Below are 22229 nucleotides of genomic sequence, written 5' to 3'. Positions count from 1 at the left end.
TACTAAAAGCAAAGGTCCCATAAGGACAAGTGAAAGTAGTCTTCTCCTGGTCTTGTAGAGCAATATTTATTTGGTTATAGCAGGAATACCCATCCAAGAAGCAATAGTATGACCTTCCTGCCAGTCGATCAAGCATTTGATCAATAAAAGGCATGGGGAAATGGTCCTTACAAGTTGCAAGATTCAGCTTTCAATAATCCATACAGAAAGGCCCGATAACAGTTCTAGTTGGAATCAATTCGTTCTTAGCATTAGGCACCACTTTGATGCTTCCCTTCTTCGGAACATATTGTACCGGGCTCACCCATTTACTATCTGCAATAGGATAAACAACTCCAACATCTAACTACTTAATAATCTCTTTCTTGACCACCTCTTGCATGGGTGGATTCAATCTCCTCTGATATTCAACACTCGGTGTGCTATCCTTCTCGAACTGAATTTTGTGCTCACAAATAGCAAAAGGAATTCCCCAAATGTCAGCAATGGTCCACCGAATCGCACGTGTATACTCTCTCAGAATCTCCAACAACCTCTTTATCTGCTAATCATTCAAAAATGCATAGACACTCACTGGCAAAGTATTATCAGGACCAAGAAACTCATACCTCAAATGTGAAGGAAGCTGCTTAAGTTCAAGCTTAGGCGGCTCAACAATAGATGGATTTGCTGGAGGAGTCTTTCATTTCTCAAGATCAAGGTCCAGCTTCTTTGGTTGGTAAGAATAAGAACCCAACCCCATAACCTTCCATATCATCAACATCAAAGTTCACCAACTTCGCTGCTAGAGCCTCACCTAAACCTTCTTCATCCATTTTAAATTCAACATCTTTGTCTATCACATCAATGGCATCATTAACCGAAATACTTTCGTAAGCACTCGGTAGTTTCATTCCCTTGCTGGCCTGAAAGGTTACTTCTTTATCATTAATAGGAAATTTGATCTCGTTATTCTGTGAATCCACGAGAGCCCATTCCATGGAAAGGAAAGGTCTCCCAAAAATAATAAGAATATCTTACCAACAGCACAATCAAGAATCACGAAATCTACCGGTAGAAGGAATTCGCCAACCTGAACAAGCACATCATCAACAGCCCTAAACGGCCTATTTATGGATCTATCAGCCATCTGTAGCGCATGGTAGTGGGCGTAGGCATTCCCAAACCCGATTACTGATAGATAACAAGAAACATTAGGTTAATACTTGCCCCATTATCATATAGAGCATGAGCAAAATCATGGTGGCCAACAGAACATGGAATAGTAAAGGCCACTTGATCTTCTTTCTTCCGAACCCTGGTTGTAGATACGATAGAACTAACACGATGAGTCATACTCGCAGTGTCATGCTTGATCGGTCTCCTCTTAGTCAATAGCTCCTTCAAATATTTTGCAAAACCCGGCAACTCTTAGAAGGCATCAAGAAATGGGATATTCATTGATAGGTGCTTCAACTGATCATAGAACCTCTGACACTTAGCATCCTCAGTCTTCTTCACCAATATCTGCAGAAAGGGAGGTGTATATTTAAATAGTTGGGTCAAAGGGCTTAGAGACCCTTTAACTGTTGCTTTTCTTGTGTCACAACTACTTTCATGTTTTTTCAAACTTTCCGAATTATCAACAACTTGATTAATAATAGGAACCTCTGTCTAGACCTCTTTAACAATAGTTAGCACATCAGGTTGTGCCTCTGGTTCTTCAGTAACCGGCTCGACATCAATCACCTTCTTCTATGAACTTTGAAATAGTTTCCTACTCCTAGTGCTAATAGCAGCACACCTCTCAAAAGAATTACCTCTACCACTTTTCGAATTTAAAATAGTGTCACTAGGAAGTCCTCCCTTATGTGGAGGGTGCTATTCTCTTGAAATATCTCTTATCTGCGACTCGAGCTTCTGAATGAAAGCGGTGTGAGATACCACAATTTTAGGCAGAGCTTTCAAAGTTTTATCAGCTTTGTCTTGGTTGGTTAGCACCTTCTCAAGCATGCTCTCCAACTTAGAATTCCCTTGCTCATTCGACTAACCCTTTGGTAGAATAACCCTTTGGTAGAATATAGGGATTTGAACTCCTATTTCCAAAATTATTCTTGATTTTGTAGTTCCCTTGGTTTGAGCCACCATAGTTGTTGTTGTAATTACCTTGTCCCTGTTAAGGTCTCTATTGATTCTGAGTCTGATTCTGATAGCCTCCTTAGTAGTTCTGCCTTTGGTAACCCCCTTGAGAGTTATTCACATAGTTAGCATCTTCAAACTGCATAGGTGGCCCCTCTTGATATGGACCCTCCTGAACTTGGTACTTGCCTTTGGGCATTCCCGAAACTTCTTCAACCAAATTCACTTTCTTCGCTTCTCTGTCATCAAATATTTTTGTCAGCAAAGAAATATTGGTTGCAAGCTGAGTTTGAGTCTACTGAGTCTCTTGAGTCTCTTTCACAATATCATGGATCATTGGAGCTCCATAGGATACACTGCCAGTACCACCCGAATGCATTGGTTGATTGTGAGTAGTAAGCTTATCAAGCAACTGAGTGATTCAGGCGTATGTCTTGTCCATGAAACACCCACCAACTGCATTATTCGCCAGTGCTTGTGTCATTGGATACAAACCTCTATAGAACTTCTCCATCAATATATGGTCTGCAAAACTATGATTTGGAGACTTTAACAAATACTCCTTGAAAGTCTCCCACGCTTCATATAGCTGCTCCCCTAGAAGCTGTTTGAAATCAAAAATCTTATCACTAATTTCGGCATTCTTGCTCTGTCACGACCCGTCTAGAGGGCCGCGACGAGCACCCGGTGCTAGCCCACCCGGGCACCCCCTTAACTTACACTTAAGCTTATATCTAGGTGAGCCACATAATTAGACACATAATTCTACTCATTCATCATGCTAGTCCCATTGGACGACAATGCCTTTATATCATAATTGGCACCTATGCCACGTCAACGTACATGAGCCAACAAGGCTATCAAAATGACATAAAAAATATAGGCCGACAAGGCCAGACATATCTAACCATATACACGTGACTACGAGCCTCTAAGAAGAGTATAACATATCATATGGGCGGGACAGGACCCCGCTATGCCCATAATTATATACACAAAAGAATGAGTACCCAAAAGCTATGGCTCCGAATGAAATGGAGCTCTGCTATGTAATCTCTGAGAAAGCAGCTATGGATCAAGCCTGTCTCCCTGTGCACCTGCGGGCATGACGCAGCGTCCACAAACAAAAGGACGTCAGTACGACGAATGTACTGAGTATGTAAAGCATGATCAATATCAATATAGAAGCATAAATAGCAACACAAGAAATAGCATAGAATGGGAGATGGCAAAATCATCGTCATATGCACTTACTTGCCTTTCTTAGGAACTTTCCATTTCTAATACGTGTTTGTGTACATACATCATTATCCGCATTCATAATAGTACCCATACCATATTTGTGCTCGTATTCATATTCGTGCCCTTTATTCACATTCATATACATAGTCATATCATATTCGTATTCATATCATATACATAATCATATCATATACATAGCATTTACATAGCATACCCGACCACGTAGGATCGGTGTTTCATACATACTTGGCCAACCAAGGCTCAAGGTTACTCATACCTGGCCCTACCAAGGCTTCGGGGTTACATCTACTTGGCCCTACCAAGGCGTCAGGGTTGTCCGTACCATCTGCAGAGGTGTGCGCGCGTTACGTAATCATATACATACTTATTTACATATCTTACCCGGCCTCATAGGCTCGGGGTTCCATAATAGTCATACATAGATACATATACATCCTGGCTCATAAGCCTGTTTACTATTAACATCATTATCATAATCATCATCGTTATTACCATTATCATCGATATCATTATCACTATTATCGTCATTCACCATATCTATCTCTATAGGCTTACTCGCCATGCAAGGGATTAGTGCAATCGTAGCGAGTCAAGAATCGTGAGCTTACAAGCTCGGAAGATTAAATCATTTGAAGGATATCATAGCCTCATAGAAGATTTAGACGTTTGGCCAGAGAAACATGCCTTATGAAAGAAGGGTTAGCCTTACATACCTTTTCCGTTCAACTACTCTACACTTGCGCGTTCTCCTCCAATGCTAGCGTTTCTACCTTCATTGAAGTCATACTATCATTAGAATCGATAGCTAGCATATATGAATAAAGCTAGAGAAAATCAGACAGCATCTCCTTTATTTATACGACATTCCTCCATAACGTAGATCAACTCCCAAACCTCAACAATACATTCACAATACCATAACAATAGTCATTGTTCATCCACATTATCCACATTTCTCAATTTGCTTTCGATCACTTACATCTATGGCTATAACACACGACTATGTCCATTCACGTACATTACTCATCTCATGTTCTCCACATCATTTATAACACATTTGCATCATAATACTTCAAGATTCATAACTCAAATCAAACTATTTCTCAAAATGACACTATTTCATATTCATGACCCATTTTGCCATACCTTTCTACAATCCAAGTATTTCAACTCTTAAATACCTTAAACAACATAGAAATATCATGAATCTTACCTTTGATGTTGTAGTAACAAGCCTTGGCTGATAATACTCCACTTGAGCAAAAACCCTAGTTTACCTCCATGAGATTTCTTGACTTTGAATGATCTTTGATGGTTTTCTTACACTTGATTCAGTTGGTTTATGTTGTTGATCACCAAATATCCTTGAATTCTTGTGGAATATATGTAGAGAGATGTTTTAGAGAGAAGGGGGTGTGAAGTGGAAGTGAAATGAAATAACCTTGGTCCTTTTATTTAATGCACCAAAAATCTGCCCCGACCACTTATACGGACCAACATACGGTCCGTAAAATTTATATGGACCGTATGTCTTTCCGTATATTTGGTCCAGAAACATTTGCCTTTCTGGGCTTATTATACGGTCCCAAACATATGGACCGTATAATTTATACGGCCAGTATGTTTGGCCGTATAACCCTAGTGGTTCCGAAGTTCGTTTCGTCGATTCGTTTGATCTCCAATCCTTATGGAACCTTCTTAACACTTGTTCAACACCTCAATACCAATCTAAGGGACGTTATCACTCTTCTCCAAGTCATCATTTAGGCGTTGCTAACTCGTTACTCGTATATCCTTTCTGATACCTATCGTATGCCTTGCCTCATCTTAGCCAACTTTCTCATCAAACATCAGATGCCCTTGGAATCTCACTTAGGGTCATCAAACGTTGTTTCTTACTTCTGGAAATATCGTATACTCATACTCCTCACTAGTTCATTCACTTGCGTACCAACGGAAGATTTTTCGAGGTGTCACATTCTCCCCCCTTAAGAACATTCGTTCTCGAATGTTGAAGGCTTCGGGAATTCTACAAAAAATTTGCCAGAGTTTCCCCCATAATATGGCACTACCATCCTGTCACAACAACCCATAATATTGATGCCTCACAAGGCCACCACACAGTAGCATAAAAATTTGGCCACACACGACCAAAAAGCATAAAAGGAAAACATACATACCTTAAAATCTTGACGTCTCATCTTGGATTTCTTCCAAGGGTTGAAATAAATGCGGATATCTGGATCGCATACTCTCTTCCGCTTCCCATGTCATTTCCTCTCATTTACTGCTTCTCCATAGAACCTTAACCGAGGCCATTTCTTTGTTTCTAAGCCTCAATAGGTACCTCTTCGTAAGTCAATGTCTCTGTCACTTGTACATAATTTATTGGCACAATCTTAGTAGGATCTCCTACACATTTCCGAAGCATCGAGACATGGAAAAATGGATGGACTGACTCCAAATACGGAGGTAGATCTAATTCACAGGCTACTTTGCCCACTTTTCGTATAATCTCATAAGGCCCAATGTATCGGGGACTAAGCTTCCCCTTTTTACCAAATCTCATGACGCCCTTCATTGGCGACACTTTCAGGAATACCCAATCTTTCACTTGTGTCACGACCCGACTAGTGGCCGCGATAGGTACACGGAGCTAGTTACCGAGCACCGCTCATTCTACTACTTATCTTACTCACTCAATAGTCTATTACCAACTTATTATACAAATATCATGAGAAATCATATTTTAAATAAAATATAAATACTTATATACATTTCCCCTTAGCCATCAAAATAAAATATACAATAATAGCATTTTGTGAGAGCATCTAACCTATACTGCGTATCTACGAGCCTCTACTGACATATTGTATAAACAGACGGAACAAGACTCCGTCGTGACCAAAATATTCATATGTATATGTACATCAAAAGAATAGCCATAAGCACCTCCGAACAATGGAGTGCTCTCAACAGCTGACAGCTCATAAGTATCTAGATCAAGCTCGCCTCCTTGTCTACCTGTGGGCATGAACACAGCGTCCAAAGAAGGGACGTCAGTACGAATATTGTACTGAGTATGAGAGGCATGAACAGTGAAGAAAGGCATCAATAATATAATTAGAGCATCAATATAAAGCTTAGGGATCTGACTGAAAATCATACATGGAATAATGCATGCTGTCTTACTCATACTTATCATCGTAACATGTATGCATCATATGCAAGCTGCCCGCCCATGTCGGAACGGTGTGATAATCAATAATATATGCCCGCGTCCAGGCCTCACGCATCCGGGGTACCATCTCACGTCGCCCACTAGTGGTGTCTGCCCACGCCCGAAGGTCGTGGTGTATCCGTATTGCCGCCCGCCGAAGCGGTGTCTGCCCGGCCAACTAGGCCCGGTATGCAATGCTCATGCCATGCTTATCATAAAATAGTCATAATAATGTGCTTATTGTAAAAATGTTTACCTCATCATAACACATGCATGAGGTTTGAGAACTACTTTACTCTATCGGGGTGACGTAAAGTCGTGACCCCCCGATTACTTTATGGGGCAATTACGGACATTCTTCCTCACCTCGAAAGGACTAGTACATAAGGTGAGTGTAGGCAAGGACTAACATCATCATATCGTATAACTTATCTCATATGGACATTTAACTTTTTGGAATGTAGAAGCTCATGGAAAGGTGGTAATTCGGACTATAAGATTCATGCCATTGGAAAGAAAGGACTAGCCTCACATACCTTGGTCGCCTAGCTAGGCTATCGCTCACTTGCTCTCCTTCAAAATCACGTCGTTACCTTCATAAGAGAATTCGGATCAACATTAGTAAACTAACTACAAGAACGCATCGCTAATTCTAGGAAAAGTTGGGCAGTGTCTCCTTTGCTCATACTAATTTTCTCACGTTCTATATCAACTCCCAATATTCATAATATTATTCGCAATATCATAATCGACAATAGTCATTTACGTGCGTTTAGCAAAATCCACCATTTTCCTCCAATTTCCACCATATTTAACCTTATGACTCGTCTTTGCGTTTTCATGCATTTAATGCCTGTTTCATGATATAAACATCATTTATAACTTATTTGTACTCACAACACTTCAATATTCATAGTTCAATTCCACTATCATTCATTTATGTCACTATTCACTCAATAATGACCCATTTCTATGTTCTTCTACATTTCAAGTGTCTAAGCTTTCCAATACTTCAAACAACATGGAATAATCATGAAACTTACCTTGGATGATGGTTGAACAATCCTTAAGTTGAAATACTTCAATTAGCCAAAACCCTAGTTCCACCTTCTTTGAAATTTATTCACTTAGATGATCCTTTGTTGTGTTCTTACACTTGATTTCATGAATTTGGTGGTGTTGACCTTGATGTTCCCTTTGATTCTCTTTGATTCTTACGGAAGAGATATTTGGAATGTTCTAGAGGTCTCCTGAGTTGTCTTGATGAAAAATGGAGTCAAATGAGTTTAAGTCCCTTTTTAATAATCAGAAAACTGACCTTCAATGAAAAAATTTCGGGATGAACAGTGGTCGTAAACCACCATATACGGACCGTATTTTGATTTACGGTCTGTCCTCCATGGCAGTATTTAATCATTTCAAAAATAGAAAGTTTTGGCTGAGGAACATGGTATTTTACGACCTGGTTTACGGTCCGTAAACCAGTTTACGGGCCGTAAACTGGGTCGTATATAACCGTATCAACACTGGGCAGAAAGTTTATTCTTTTGGAACGATGGAATACGATTGCACTATACGGTCCGTAAATCACTTTACGGGCCGTATAGTGCCATATACGACCACTGGGCTGAAATTTTTTCCGCAACTTCTTTATTTTCAAAAATTCATAATTAGCCATTCCTGACTTAATAAAACATCATGCACTCAAGCCCTTCATTGTTCTACTCATCACCCCTCTGTCTGTAATAATGGCCAAAGGGATCCCATGAAGGTGCACAATTTCCTTTAAATATAACCTGGCATAGTCTTCTGCTGAATACGTTGTTTTAACTGGGAGGAATTGTGCTGCTTTCGTGAGTCTGTACACGATCACCCATATAGAGTCATATTTTCCTCGGGAGCGGGGTAATCCCACAATAAAATCCATATTAATCTACTCCCATTTCCAGGTAGGAATTTCCATTGCTTGCAATAAGCCCCCTGGCTTCTGATTTTCTGCTTTCACCTGTTGGCAGTTCGGACACTGCGCCACAAATGCCGCTATGTCTCGTTTCATGCCATCCCACCAATATAGCAATTTAAGATCGTGGTACATCTTGGTTGCACCTGGATGAATAGAATACCGGGAATAATGTGCTTCCTCTAAAATCTGTTGGCGCAAGTTTGCCACATTCGGTACACATAGCCGGCCTCGATATCTAAGAACCCCTTCTATGGAAACTTCAAATGGAGACTTTTCCTTTTCCTGAGATAGATCTCGATAGTCGCTTAACTGAGGATCTTCATATTGCCGTTCCTTCACTTCTAGATTTAATGATGAAAATGTGGGGTCATTGATGCTAATACTTGCATCTCTTGAATCAATTGGCCGTACGTCGAGACTTGCTAACCAATGGACCTCACGAACCGTTTCTCGCTTTTCCGAAGGAACTCCACATAAACTACCCATCGATCGGCGGCTAAGTGCATCTGCTACTACATTCGCCTTTCCTGGATGATATAGAATGTTCACATCGTAATCCTTCAGTAATTCTAACCATCGCCTTTGCCGCAGGTTCAACTCCTTCTGTTTGAAAATATATTGAAGGCTTTTGTGATCCATATAGATGTCCACGTTCACACCATATAAGTAGCGTCTCCACATTTTCAATGCATGAATGACCGCAGCTAGCTCAAGATCAGGAGTGGGATAATTCTGTTCATGTTTTTGCAACTGCCTCGAGGCAAATGCAATAACCTTCCCGTGCTGCATCAATACGCATCCTAATCCCACGCCGGAGGCATCACAATATACGACATAGCCATCTGATCCTTCTGGAAGTGTTAGCACTGGCGCTGAGGTCAACCTGTTTTTCAACTCTTGGAAGCTACGCTCACAGGCATCACTCCACTGGAATTTAGCCGACTTCTGGGTTAACTTTGTCAATGGGGCTGAAATAGATGAGAAGCCCTCTACAAATCTTCTATAGTATCCTGCTAACCCAAGGAAACTATGAACTTCCGTGGATGTCGTAGGCCTTGGCCAAGTCTTCACAGCTTCAATTTTCTGAGTGTCGACTCGGATACCATCATCTGAAATAACATGACCCAGGAATGCAACAGAATTAAGCCAAAACTCGCACTTCGAAAACTTTGCATACAATTCTCGATCTCGAAGAACGCCAAGAACAATCCTCAGATGATCTGCATGTTCTGACTCTGTGCGAGAGTACACCAAAACATCATCGATGAACACTATCACAAAGAGGTCAAAGAACGGCTTGAACACATTATTCATTAAATTCATGAACACTGCCGGGGCATTCGTCAACCCGAACGACATCACTCGGAACTCATAATGGCCGTACCTCGTTCTGAAGGCTCTCTTGGGAATGTCTTCTTCTCTGATTCTCACTTGATGCTAACCCGATCTTAGGTCTATCTTAGAAAACCAATTAGCACCTTGCAGTTGATCGAACAAGTCGTCAATTCTGGGGAGGGGATATTTGTTCTTTACCGTCACCTTGTTTAGCTGTCTATAATCAATACACATCCGTAGCGACCCATCTTTCTTTCTCACAAACAAGACCGGCGCTCCCCACGGTGATGAACTGGGCGTAATGAAACCCTTCTCGAGCAAGTCTTTCAACTGTGCCTTTAGCTCCTTCAATTCTGCCGGAGCCATTCGATAAGGAGGAATAGAAATGGGCTCCATGTCCGGCAATACATCAATAGCGAAATCAATTTCCCTTTCCGGAGGAAGACCTGGAAGTTCGTCTGAAAATACGTCTGGAAATTCATTTACTACCGGGACAGATTGGAAAACTGGTGGCCTTGCCTCCGTATCATGAACCTGAACTAGGTGATAAATATAGCCCTTGGCTATCATCTTTCTCGCCTTGAGGTAGGAAATAAACCTACCCTTAGGGGATGCTGTGTTACCCTTCCATTCAAGTACGGGCTCTCCCGGAAACTGGAATCGAATCATTTTTTCCTGCAATCGACATTAGCATAGCACGAGGCCAGCCAATCCATTCCCATTATTACATCAAAGTCTATCATTTACAGCTCGATCAAGTCGGCTTGAGTCTGGCGGTCACATATCACAACAACACAATTTTTCTACATTTTCCTCGCTATTACGGGATCACCAACCGGAGTGAACACCTCGAAAGGTTTAATTGGCTCAGGCTTCACCCTAATACAATCAGCAACATATGGGGTAACATAAGAGAAGGTAGAGCCTGGATCAATCAAAGCATATACGTCACGGGAGAATATAGTCAGAGTACCTGTGACAACATCTGGGAAGACTCAAGATCCTGTCGCCCAGCCAAAGCATATACGCGGGGCTGAATAGCTCCTGAAGTAGATGCTCCCCCTCTGCCTCTGCCTCTACTTGCTGTAGTCTGAGAAGTCTGTGCTGTCGGACGCACTGAAGAAGAACCCGCTGCTGAACTTGTGGGATGAGTCCCTGCTCTATCTCTCACCGAGGGGCAATCCCTCATCATGTGACCAACTTGCCCGCAGGCATAACAAGCATCGGTACCCTGACGACACTGTCTGGAATGTAATTTACCGCACTGACTACACCGCGGTACTGGGGGTCTCCTCTGGCTAAAATCTCCCTTGAACTGAAAATCTGAGGCCCTCGAGCTCTGGCCCTGCCCTGATTGAAAAGAACGATCAAACCTCCTATCTGAGAACCGCGGAGGCACACTGGTCACTGACTGACCTGAGTGCCTAGAATGTACCTGTCTCGATCCCCCTCTATACTCACTACTTGCCCCCGTAGATCTAGCTCTCTTACCTTGCCTTCGGTCATTATCCCGATCACTTCTTTGCTGCTGTTGTCGTTCCTCCAGGTTCTGAGCATGTGCCTGTATTCGGGAAATATCCATCCCGTCTTGCAAGGAGGTTGTCAAGCAATCTTTAAATAGGTGTGGCCCCAAACCACTCACAAATCTATGAACCCGATCGCCCATATCAGCCACCATAGTCGGGGCATACCTGGCCAGAGAATTAAACTGCATACTATACTCTCGGGCACTCATACTTCCTTGCTTTAAATTCAAGAACCTGTCTGCTCTAGCTCGGCGGACTTCAGGTGGCAAGTAATGACGAATAAAGGCATCCACAAATTCTTGCCAAACGGGAGGTGGTGCATTCTCTCCCCTTGATATCATCCAAGAAATCACGGGCTCTCGTACTGGACAATCGATCACTTGGGCCCGCATTCTGTCGTTGTGCCTGAGCGGCGACCAACTGTGTCAATAAATTTATCGCCTTGGACACTTGTTGACCCGAAGCACCCGGTGGAGGAATAGGAGCTGAGGCTCCTCCCTGCTCTTCTACATTGGGCGCGGCCTCACTTTGCGATTCACTTTCCTCTACATTTGTCGGAGGCTCTCTTTCCGCCTGCCTCTTTGTCGTAACTTTGCCCTTCTGGGCGGCGGTAGCTTTTCCGTTTGGCGGCATCTTCTGAAATCATAACACACTCTTTAGGAAAGGATAAAATTCTAAGCATGGCTCTATCGCACGATCTAGTGAAAAGAAAGATGGTCATTTTCCTAAATGACCTGTAGCCTCTTGTTTATTAGTGTGGCGCACAACACACCATAAACAAGACTCTACTAGACATGGCTCGTAGACACTTCCTAGGATGAACTGCTCTGATACCACTTCTGTCACGACCAGACTAGGGGCCGCGACGGGTAAACGGAGCTAGTTACCGAGCACCGCTCACTCTACTACTTATCTTACTCACTCAATAGTCTATTACCAACTTATTATACAAATATCATGAGAAATCATATTTTAAATAAAATATAAATACTTATATACATTTCCCCTTAGCCATCAAAATAAAATATACAATAATAGCATTTTGTGAGAGCATCTAACCTATACTGCGTATCTACGAGCCTCTACTGACATACTGTATAAACAGACGGAACAAGACTCCGTCGTGCCCAAAATATTCATATGTATATGTACATCAAAACAATAGCCATAAGCACCTCCGAACAATGGAGTGCTCTCAACAGCTGACAGCTCATAAGTATCTAGATCAAGCTCGCCTCCTTGTCTACCTGTGGGCATGAACACAGCGTCCAAAGAAGGGACGTCAGTACGAATATTGTACTGAGTATGAGAGGCATGAACAGTGAAGAAAGGCATCAATAATATAATTAGAGCATCAATATAAAGCTTAGGGATCTGACTGAAAATCATACATGGAATAATGCATGCTGTCTTACTCATACTTATCATCGTAACATGTATGCATCATATGCAAGCTGCCCGCCCATGTCGGAACGGTGTGATAATCAATAATATATGCCCGCGTCCAGGCCTCACGCATCCGGGGTACCATCTCACGTCGCCCACTAGTGGTGTCTGCCCACGCCCGAAGGTCGTGGTGTATCCGTATTGCCGCCCGCCGAAGCGGTGTCTGCCCGGCCAACTAGGCCCGGTATGCAATGCTCATGCCATGCTTATCATAAAATAGTCAAAATAATGTGCTTATTGTAAACATGTTTACCTCATCATAACACATGCATGAGGTTTGAGAACTACTTTACTCTATCGGGGTGACGTAAAGTCGTGACCCCCCGATTACTTTATGGGGCAATTACGGACATTCTTCCTCACCTCGAAAGGACTAGTACATAAGGTGAGTGTAGGCAAGGACTAACATCATCATATCGTATAACTTATCTCATATGGACATTTAACTTTTTGGAATGTAGAAGCTCATGGAAAGGTGGTAATTCGGACTATAAGATTCATGCCATTGGAAAGAAAGGACTAGCCTCACATACCTTGCTTGCCTAGCTAAGCTATCGCTCACTTGCACTCCTTCAAAATCACGTCGTTACCTTCATAAGAGAATTCGGATCAACATTAGTAAACTAACTACAAGAACGCATCGCTAATTCTAGGAAAAGTTGGGCAGCGTCTCCTTTGCTCATACTACTTTTCTCACGTTCTATATCAACTCCCAATATTCATAATATTATTCGCAATATCATAATCGACAATCGTCATTTACGTGCGTTTACCAAAATCCACCATTTTCCTCCAATTTCCCCCATATTTAACCTTATGACTCGTCTTTGCGTTTTCATGCATTTAATGCCTGTTTCATGATATAAACATCATTTATAATGTCTTTGTACTCACAACACTTCAATATTCATAGTTCAATTCCACTATCATTCATTTATGTCACTATTCACTCAATAATGACCCATTTCTATGTTCTTCTACATTTCAAGTGTCTAAGCTTTCCAATACTTCAAACAACATGGAATAATCATGAAACTTACCTTGGATGATGGTTGAACAATCCTTAAGTTGAAATACTTCAATTAGCCAAAACCCTAGTTCCACCTTCTTTGAAATTTCTTCACTTAGATGATCCTTTGTTGTGTTCTTACACTTGATTTCATGAATTTGGTGGTGTTGACCTTGATGTTGTCACGACCCAACCCCGTAGGCCGTGACTAGTGCCCGATCTGGGCACCCAAACCCATCTATCAAATGCATTCAAGTATATAGCAGATGCCGACGAGGCTATATTCCAAATTTAGATAATTTCCAGAAAACTTTCAGCAGAGTTTCCTTTGTTTTACAGACTATCCAAAATAACCCTGCGCATAGAAAATACCAACAAAGGCCACACCGGCCAACAAGGCAACATGTAAACATATGCGGACCGGCCGCCGCGGCGAATGGGATCGCCCCAAACACATTATATACACATATCCGAATAGAAAGACCCCAACCCACAAATGGGGGTACTTGGCTTTCATCTTATCTTCCGCTTCTCAAGTCATCTCTTCCTTGTTGTTGTTTCACCATCGAACTTTGACTGAAGCGACTTCTTTATTTCGAAGTCTCCGCACTTGTCTGTCTAAAATAGCAATAGGTATTTCTTCATACGTCAGCTTCTCTGTCACCTGCACATCGTCAACCGGGACTATTCTTGTAGGATCCCCAATACACTTGTGGAGCATCAAAACATGGAATACCGGGTGAACTGATTCAAACTCCGAAGGTAAATCCAATTCATATGCTACCTGTCCCACCTTACGGACAATTTTATAAGGTCCGATGTATCTTGGACTCAACTTCCCCTTTTTGCCAAATCTCATCACCCCTTTCATTGGCGATACCTTCAGAAATACCCAGTCATTTACCTGGAATTCTAAATCCCGTCTGAATAGTACGCTCGTAGCATATCTTCCAAGGTCTGAATAGTACGCTCGGCTTGTCCGTCCGTTTGTGGATGAAATGTTGTGCTAAATTTGACTTGAGTACCTAACCCTTCTTGGAAGGATTTCCAAAACTTAGCTGTAAACTGGGCCCCTCTGTCTGTAATAATGGCCAAAGGGATCCCATGAAGGCGCACAATTTCCTTTAAATATAACCTGGCATAGTCTTCAGCTGAATACGTGGTTCTAACTGGGAGGAATTGTGCTGCTTTCGTGAGTCTATCCACGATCACCCATATAGAGTCATATTTGCCTCGGGAGTGGGGTAATCCCACAATAAAATCCATATTAATCTCCTCCCATTTCCAGGTAGGAATTTCCATTGCTTGCAATAAGCCCCCTGGCTTCTGATGTTCTGCTTTCACCTGTTGGCAGTTTGGACACTGCGCCACAAATGCCGCTATGTCTCGTTTCATGCCATCCCACCAATATAGCAATTTAAGATCGTGGTACATCTAGGTTGAACCTGGATGAATAGAATACCGGGAATAATGTGCTTCATCTAAAATCTGTTGGCGCAAGTTTGCCACATTCGGTACACATAGTCGGCCTCGATATCTAAGAACCCCTTCTATGGAAACTTCAAATGGAGACTTTTCCTTTTCCTGAGATAGATCTCGATAGTCGCTTAACTGAGGATCTTCATATTGCCGTTCCTTCACTTCTAGATTCAATGATGAAACTGTGGCGTCATTGATGGTAATACTTGCATCTCCTGAATCAATTGGCCGTACGCCGAGACTTGCTAATGTCACGACCCAACCCCGTAGGCCGTGACTAGTGCCCGATCTGGGCACCCAAACCCATCTATCAAATGTATTCAAGTAGATAGCAGAAGCCGACAAGGCTATATTCTAAATTTAGATGATTTCCAAAAAAGAATTTCGGCAGAGTTTCCTTTGTTTTACAGACTATCCAAAATAACCCTGCGCATAGAAAATACCAAAAAAGGCCACACCGGCCAACAAGGCAACATGTAAACATATGCGGACCGGCCGCCGCGGCGAATGGGATCGCCCAAACACATCATATACACACATCCGTACAGAAAGACCCAACCCACAAACATGTCCACTGACCTCTAAACAGATCGACAGAATCATATGACGGGATAGGGCCCCGCCGTACCCAAATAGTCAGATATATAGAAATATATACATAACAAAAGATGTATGTACCAAAAGTGGACTCCGGATCAAAAGGGAGTGCTCAAAAATAGTAGAAAGCGGAGCCTACAGTGGAGGATCACCTGTGTCTGTACCTGCGAGCATGAAACTCATCCCCCGAAGAAAGGGGGTCAGTACGAAAGATGTACTGAGTATCTAAAGCATGGAGTACAGAAATATAGGCCACAACTGAAAGCAAACAGGATACAAAAGAGGGAAATACCGAACAGTATATTAAAATGTGTATCAAAATCATATATACATAATGCAAACAAACTCATGCAAAGCTCAGGAACGTGGTCACCACTCCGACGCTAGTGCCACACACAACATAACACCAGAAGGTTCAAATCTCCGTACATCCCCGAGCACACACATATCAGCATAATATATCACCAGCCATATCACAGCATAACTCCAAACGGAACCCGGCCCTATGGCGAGGTCTCGGGAACCGTAACACAGCATACGACCGAATTTATGACAATGCACACGAATCATAACCGGCCCGGGAACCGGCGAACGAAATCATAATAAGGGCACGAGCGGAGTCGTGAGCAAACAATGCAATTTGTATGTCAAAATATTCTTTGAAACTTGTTAAAATCATAAGTCAATTTATTAGTCAAAATAGTCGACCGATTAGTTAGTACGGAGTTCATTTCACAAAAATATTTCCAAAGTAATAATTGTGGTTCAAAATATAGTTTAGAATATCGTGGCAGTCATAACATTATTTTATGATAGGCAAATTCGTAACAAAAGTTTTTTACCGACTTTGTACAAAAATGGGCATAATAGAGCAAACAAAGAAGTCTCGGGGTTAGCGGGCCCACCTCGGGTCAAGTCGAGGTGGCGGACATGAATCACGGACATTTGGGGTCTATGGGATCATACATGGAGGATCCGAAGCGATTTGATTACATTTGCATAAGTTTCGAACATTTAATTACTTTGAAAGCAAAAGAAGAACTTTAAGGTTCAATTCGATTGAATGAATAGTTAACATTCTCTAATTCGGATTTCGGGGAACAGAATTGCTCCCGGGGTTCCGATATTGACCTAGCATACCTAAGACATGCAAAAAGAAGGAGTGGGTAGCCTTACATACCTTGTATACGACTTACGCTCGCCCAAAACTCAAGTCCCGTTTCGCTCAGAATCTGCAAATGGTCAAAGTTACCAATTAGGAATAATAAGGCTTAAGAATTCACTTAACTTCATCTTTGTCTACTGAAATTTCGGTAGCACCTCCCCTATACATATAACACCCCCGAGACTTAGCTCGGCTCCATATACAACAGCAACAACAACCCACAATATCACAAACATCACAAGTCATAACAAAATCACTCCAACGTCAATATTCTTTCTTTCTACATAAATCAACAACTTTCATCCACACTTCACAACATCAAACTAACATCCACATTATCATATTCATTTACTCATTAAAGTTATTCAAACACATTCCAATAATATTTCAAGCGATATACATGAATTTACGCAAATCCGCTACTTTCCATATTCTATTCAAAACTTCTACGAATGCAACAAAACTTCCCAAATCGCATTGTCTTCCTTCCAAATTCATTAACAACAACATTAGTTCCCATCCTAGCATCTCACTTTCACATTTACACAAAAATCATGTAAAATTCACCTAATTTCTCATAATTACATACAAGCAATTTCAATGCCAATTCAACTCATTAAACATTCATTTACGTCATAAATGCTACAACGACGCAACTAGCAAGCTAAACAACAATCAAATTCGTCTCCTTCACCATACATGGCTCACGGCCAGTTCAACACACACACCCACGATTTCACACACACACCAAAACTATGAAATTCTCGTCTATTCTCAATCCTTATAATATTCATACAAATTCCATAACACAAAAGTGGCAAAAATTCTTACCTTTTCTAAAAATTCCGACTTGCCGCAACCGTGATTCTTTCGCCAAACAAATTGTATCACATCGGAGAGCGTCTTGAACTTACTTCAATACAAGAAGGACAAGATTTTTGGATCAAGATCAAAGCTAGAATTTTTTTTTTCTTTCTTTCTTGTGTTGGCCGAAACCCTCTCTCTTGGGTGTTCTTCAATTTATGTTTTGCTTCATTCTCTTGAATGTTCTAACGCTAGCAATATATAATACTCTCTTTATTAAGTTGTCACATGCTAATCACATGACAACTTGGTATGGGTTTGGGACAAAGACATGGTCGGCCACCCTTAACATTTTGGGCCTCATTTCTCTTAAATTTTTGTTGAGCCCAAATCATTAAAACTCTCGTTTTAAAATTCCCAAAACTAATTTTCGAAATCCCAATTTTGCCCTTTAGACTTCCTCCATATTTTCACACCAATATTTTCATAATCAATCTAGATATATTGACTAAAATCAAGATATTGCCTTATAACATACAAGTCTTAATTATTTCCAAGACTTTCCAATTATGCGAAATTACGGGATATAACATTCTCCCCCCCCCCCCCCCCCTTTAGAACATTCGTCCCCGAATGTTAAATTAGTCTTATGAACATAACGGGGGAGCATCTCTCTATGATTAGCACGCATAATTCATTTGTCAATCAACACAACAAACTTAAAAGTTTAAATTACCTGTGGGCGTAGGAAATAAGTGGGGGTATTTCCGCTACATCTCATAACACCCTTCATAGGCGACACCTTCAGAAACACCAAGTCACCAATTTGGAACTCTAATGGTCGACGTCGTCTGTCTGCATATGCTTTTTGTCGACTCTGTGCAGCCAATAATCGCTCCCGAATAAGTTTTACCTTATCCACTGCTTCCTGGATCACATCTGGTCCCATTCATTTAGTTTCGCCCATGTCGAACCAACCAATCAGAGATCTGCATTTTCTACCATAAAGGGCTTCGTACGGTGCCATCTGGATGCTGGAGTGATAACTGTTATTATAAGAAAATTCAATAAGCGGCAAATGATCATCCCAGATGCCTCTGAAATCAATAACGCAGGCCCGCAACATATCTTCCAGAGTCTGAATAGTGCGCTGGGCCTGCCCGTCGGACTGAGGATGAAAAGTTGTACTGAGGCTCACCTGAGTCCCTAGTCCCTCCTGAAATGACCTCCAGAAATTTGCCGTAAACTGGGCACCTCGGTCGGTAATAATAGATACAGGGACTCCGTGAAGTCTGACTATCTCTCTGATGTATAATCTAGCATAATCCTCTGCCGAATAAGTAGTCCGGATTGGGAGAAAGTGGGCTGATTTCGTCAATCTGTCAACAATAACCCAAATAGAATCATACCTGCGTGGAGTGCGCGGTAACCCAACAACGAAATCCATATTAATCATCTCCCATTTCCAGGCTGGGATTTCCATCTCCTGTAATAATCCACCGGGCTTCTGATGTTCAATTTTCATTTGTTGACAATTCGGGCACTGGCCAACGAACTCAACAATATCTTTCTTCATACCGTCCCACCAATACAAACACCTGAGATCATGATACATTTTTGTGGAACCAGGATGAACAGAATACCGTGCATTATGCGTCTCGCCCATAATTTGTCGTCGTAAGCCTGCAACGTCCGGTACACAGAATCTGCCTTCATATAATAACACCCCTTCAGGCGAAATTTCAAACGGAGTCTTTTCTTTATTAAGGACCACATCTCTGTACTGAACCAGAACAAGATCCTCGAGCTAACGCTGCTTTACCTCTTCTATAATAGATGATTCAACAACTGCACGAACAGAAATCCCAGAATCTCCAGAATCTGCCAAACGAACTCCAAGGCTGGCTAACTGATGAATATCACGAACCAAGTCTTTCTTATCAGATGGTACATCAGCTAAACTGCCCATGGACTTGCGGCTAAGTGCATCCGCTACCACATTGGCTTTCCCAGGATGGTACAGAATATCAACGTCATAATCTTTCAATAATTCAAGCCATCTTCTCTGCCGCAAATTTAGTTCTTTCTGCTTAAAAATATACTGGAGACTATTATGGTCCGTATAAATATCAACGTGGACCCCATATAAATAATGCCGCCAAATCTTCAAAGCATGAATCACCGCGGCCAACTCAAGATCATGAGTGGGATAATTCTTCTCGTGCTGTCTGAGCTGCCGGGAAGCATAGGCTATAACTCGACCGTGCTGCATCAACACGCAACCTAGCCCAATAGCAGAGGCGTCACAATAGACAACATACCCGTCTGATCCTTCCAGAAGAGCTAAGACTGGAGCTGTAATTAATTTTTCTTTCAACATCTGAAAGTTGCGCTCGCAGGCATCAGTCCACTGAAATTTCGCTGCTTTCTGAGTAAGCTTCATTAGTGGTGCCGCAATGGAAGAAAAAATTTCGACGAATCTTCGATAATATCCGGCTAACCCCAGAAAACTGCGTACCTCTGTCGGTGTAGTAGGCCTGGGCCAATTCTGTACAGCTTCAATCTTCTGCGTATCGACCCGAATACCGTCTGCTCCGACAATATGCCCCAAGAATGCCACAGAAGTTAACCAGAATTCACATTTGGAAAATTTAGCTTATAATTTCTGTTGGCGAAGAATACCAAGTACCGTCCTCAAATGATCTGAATGCTCCTCTGCTGATCGTGAGTAAATCAGAATATCATCAATAAACACAATCACGAACATATCAAAGAAAGGCCGAAATACCCGATTCATCAGATCCATGAATACCGCTGGAGCATTAGTCAGCCCGAAAGACATCACTCTAAATTCATAATGCCCGTACCGGGTCCTGAAAGCAGTCTTCGGGATATCTGATTCTCGCACTCGCACCTGATGATAACCCGAGCGCAAATCTATCTTTGAAAAATATTAGAACCCTGCAACTGATCAAACAAATCCTCAATCCGGGGGAGGGGATATTTATTCTTTATAGTTACCTTATTTAGTTGCCGATAATCAATACACATTCGCAGTGACCCATCTTTCTTTCTTACAAATAATACCGGCGCTCCCCAGGGTGATGTACTGGGTCTGATAAATCCTTTATCCAATAGGTCCTTCAGCTGATCTTTCAATTCCTTCAATTCAGCCGGTGCCATTCTATACGAAGGAATAGATATAGGCTGCGTACCCGGCAACAAGTCTATAGTGAAATCTATCTGCCGTTCAGGCGGAAGGCCCGGAAGCTCATCTGGAAACACATCTGGGAACTCACTAACAACCGGAACAGACTGAAGAGTAGGTGTCTCGGCTGTAGTATCGTGCACACGAACCAAATGATAGATATAACCTTTCTGAATCTTCTTCTTAGCCTTGAGGTACGAAATAAACTTACCCCTCGGCGATGCCGTAGACCCGAACCACTCTATAACTGGTTCCCCTGGAAATTGAAAACGGACTACCTTTTTCTGCCAGTCAACATTAGCATAACAGGAAGCCAACCAGTCCATTCCCATAATGACGTCGAATTCCAGCATATCTAATTCTATCAAATCAGCTTTAGTGCAACGATCACATATAGTCACAAAACAATCCCTATATATCTGCCTCGCTATAATATAGTCCCCAACCGGTGTAGCTACATCAAATGGATCTATAGGCTCAGACACTATCCCAATTTTACTAGCAACGAGCGGGGAAATATATGATAAAGTTGAACCAGGGTCAATCAGTGCATATACAGATCTGGAGAAAACCAGTAATGTACCTGTGACGACATTCGGCGAAGCCTCCTGGTCCTGGCGACTGGCTAATGCATATATGCAGTTCGAGGGACCGCTAGAACCCGAAGCACTACCACGACCTCGACCGCGTCCCGCCGGTGCCGGCATACCTCGCCCCGCAGGGCGTGCAACTGATGGAGCAGATGATGAACCAGCGGTCGATCCCGTCGGCTGAGCTACGCTACCCGAACCGCTCGCCAACGGACAATCTCGCATAATATGGCCCTGACCGCCGCATGAAAAACAGGCTCCAGTAAGTCGGTAACACTCTCCCGGGTGCGATTTCCCGCAATGGGAACAACGGGGCCTGGGTGGTCTGGGCTGACTGGGACCGCTGGATGTCTGTGACCCTGACGCTCTGGAGCTCTGACCGACCCCATACTGTCCTGCACTGTCAAACCTCCTGCCGGCTGACTGAGTACCCCGGCCTGACGGAGGAAGATGTCTGCCTGCCTGCTGCTGCTGAGGCTGTCCGCCTCGAGAATCTCCAGAATAGC

General features: G+C 42.3%; 1 non-coding gene across 1 annotated transcript; it reads left to right on the top strand.

Annotated features, from left to right (window-relative positions):
- Positions 1-2648: 2648 nt before the first annotated feature.
- On the top strand, positions 2649-2755 carry LOC132608420 (small nucleolar RNA R71). The gene has a single exon (XR_009570343.1). It is a non-coding gene; the product is annotated as a small nucleolar RNA R71 (small nucleolar RNA).
- The last annotated feature ends 19474 nt before the right edge of the window (positions 2756-22229 follow it).

Source organism: Lycium barbarum, chromosome 8 (genome assembly GCF_019175385.1).
Source record: "Lycium barbarum isolate Lr01 chromosome 8, ASM1917538v2, whole genome shotgun sequence".
Lineage (NCBI taxonomy): Eukaryota > Viridiplantae > Streptophyta > Magnoliopsida > Solanales > Solanaceae > Lycium > Lycium barbarum.
The sequence above is the reverse complement of the archived record's forward strand: the minus strand, read 5'-3'. Positions and strand labels throughout refer to the sequence as shown.